This window comes from Octodon degus, unplaced genomic scaffold, assembly GCF_000260255.1.
Source record: "Octodon degus isolate 3935 unplaced genomic scaffold, OctDeg1.0 scaffold00135, whole genome shotgun sequence".
In the NCBI taxonomy this organism is placed as follows: Eukaryota; Metazoa; Chordata; class Mammalia; order Rodentia; family Octodontidae; genus Octodon; species Octodon degus.
The window spans coordinates 5,905,865-5,908,364 of record NW_004524711.1 but is presented as its reverse complement, the minus strand read 5'-3'; positions in this window follow the sequence as shown (position 1 = coordinate 5,908,364).

The window sequence follows — 2,500 nt, the reverse complement described above, 5'->3', positions numbered from 1 at the left end:
CTAGATCTGTAAATTATAATAATGTTATTTTAATCCAGTTTGCATTGTATCTGTATAACAATTTTGGGAGTATGGCCATTTTCACAATGTTGGTTCTTCCTATCCAGGAGCATGTTTTATCTTTCCATTTTTTTTTTTTAAATCCTCTCCAATCTTTTTCTTCAGAGTACTGTAATCTTTCACTGTGTACATCTTCTACTTCCTTTGTTAGATTTATTTCTAGGTATTTCACTTTTCTGGATGTCATTGTGAAAGACATGGTTTCCCTTATTTCTCTCTTAGTGTGTTCATTGTTTATATACAGGAATGCTATTGAATTTTTTAGTGTTGACTTTATATTCTCTTAAGCTACTGAATTTGGTTATTAAATCTACAAGTCTCTTGGTGGAGTTTTGGGGGTATTCCGTGTAAAAATCATGTCATCTCTGAAAAATGATAATTTTACTTCTTTCTTTCCAATCATTATTCCTTTTATTTCTCTCTGTTGCCTAATTGCTCTGGTTAGTTTCCAGAACTATATGGAATAAGAGTGGTGAAAGTGGACATCCTTGTCTTGTTCCTGATTTTAAAGTGAAGGTTTTCAGTTTTTGTCCCTGTAATATAATGTTGGCTGTTGGTGTGTCATAGATGGCATTTATCGGGTTGAGGTAAAAACCATCTATTATGATTTTCTGTAGGGTTTTTGTCATGAATGAGTATTGGACTTTGTCAAAAGCTTTGTCTGCATCTATTGAAATGGTCGCATGATTTTTGTCTTTGGCTGTGTTGATGTGGTATATTACATTTATTGATTTGCATATATTGAGCCATCCCTACATTCCTTAAGTGAATCTTACTTGATAATGTTGTATAATCTTCTTAATTATTTGCCATATTCTCTTTACTGGTACTTTATTGAAGATTTTTGCATCTATCTTCATAAGGGAGATTGGCCTATAGCTCTCTTTTTTGATGGGTCTTTCTCTGGTTTTGGTATCAGAGTAATACTTGCCTCTAGGAATGAGTTTGGGAGAATTATTTCCCTTTCAATTTCATTGGAAAGTTTTAGAACAGTTGGCATTAAATTTTCTCAAATTTTCTTGTGGAATTCAACTGTGAATCCATCAGGAACTGAGCCTTTCTTTGTTGGTAAAAAAAAATGTTTTATTATATTTTCAATTTCATTGACTGATATTGGATTATTCAGAAGTTTTATATCTTCTTGATTCAGCTTTGCTAATTCATATGTATCAAGGAATCTCCATTTTTCCCCTTTTTTTATCCTTTGAGACTAAAGATTTTCAATGCAAGCATTGATGATTTCCTAAATTTCTATAGGGTCTGTGGTGATTTCACCCTTTTATTCCTTATTGTATTGATTAGAATTTTTTTCTTTCCTTTTTTGATAAGGTTGGCTAGGGATTTATCAATTTTATTTATTCTTTCAAAGAACCAACTCTTCAATCCATTAACTCTTTGTATTGTTTTCTTTGTCCCCATTGCATTTACCTCTACTCTAATCTTTGTAATTTCTCACCTACTTTACAAGGAGAACACCAAACATACTTTATTAGCACAAAAAAGCAGCCATAAAAAGGCACAGCAAGCAGAAACATACATTAGCAGTCAAAGGGTTAGTGTTGCATATAAATATAGCCTTTCTCTTTTGAAGCCTTGGCAACAGCCATAGGGATATAAAATGACCTTCTGTAGTAACTGGTAAGGAAACCAAGGGCAGTCACCAGTGGCACAGCGCATGTTAACCAAAGGACACAGAATGGATTAGGCTACTGTAGTGAAAATGTCTAGGACAGAACTGGAAACTCAGTCTGGCACTAAGAAAACACTAGAATTTGGTAATACTTCCCAAAGCACTCACTTAAGTTGTATTAATACTTTTCTAAGTGACAAAAAGTTGCTAAGTAAAGTTATTTACAGATACAGTAGGTGTACAGTAACTTTGAAATCTACAATTTAGGGTTCAGGTTTTTCCATGAAGAATTAACTGCACTGAAGTTCTGTAAATTACATTTAGACAATTCAGCTATAAAGATTTACAACAAAGATAAATACTGCCATACAAATTATTAATTATAGTTTAACAATAATCTCAACATTAGCAACCACTATAGTTACTACTATCTGACTTATTGGGGCAATTTCTAGTCTCATTTTCTTTGTGGTTTATAAACTTATTTTGGGCACAGGAAATGATCCAGCTTTAGTGAAACAATGTTGAGACTGCACATGTCAACATTAAAAAAAAAACCACAATTTTTGTAGTACAAAAAAATACTGTGTAGTACACAGTACTACAATTGCAGCAGCTATCTAAATACTTATTTTCAGTTAAAACACTCATTGAAAAAATTAATGCATAAAGCCTTTAAATAAAATTCTACTACTAAGTTGTATAAGTCTGAAATTTTAAGAATGACTTTTTAGAAAACCTGATTTATTTAACAGTACCTTTTGAAGAGAATAGGAGACTGACTATAAACTCTATCAACACTTAAGTGAA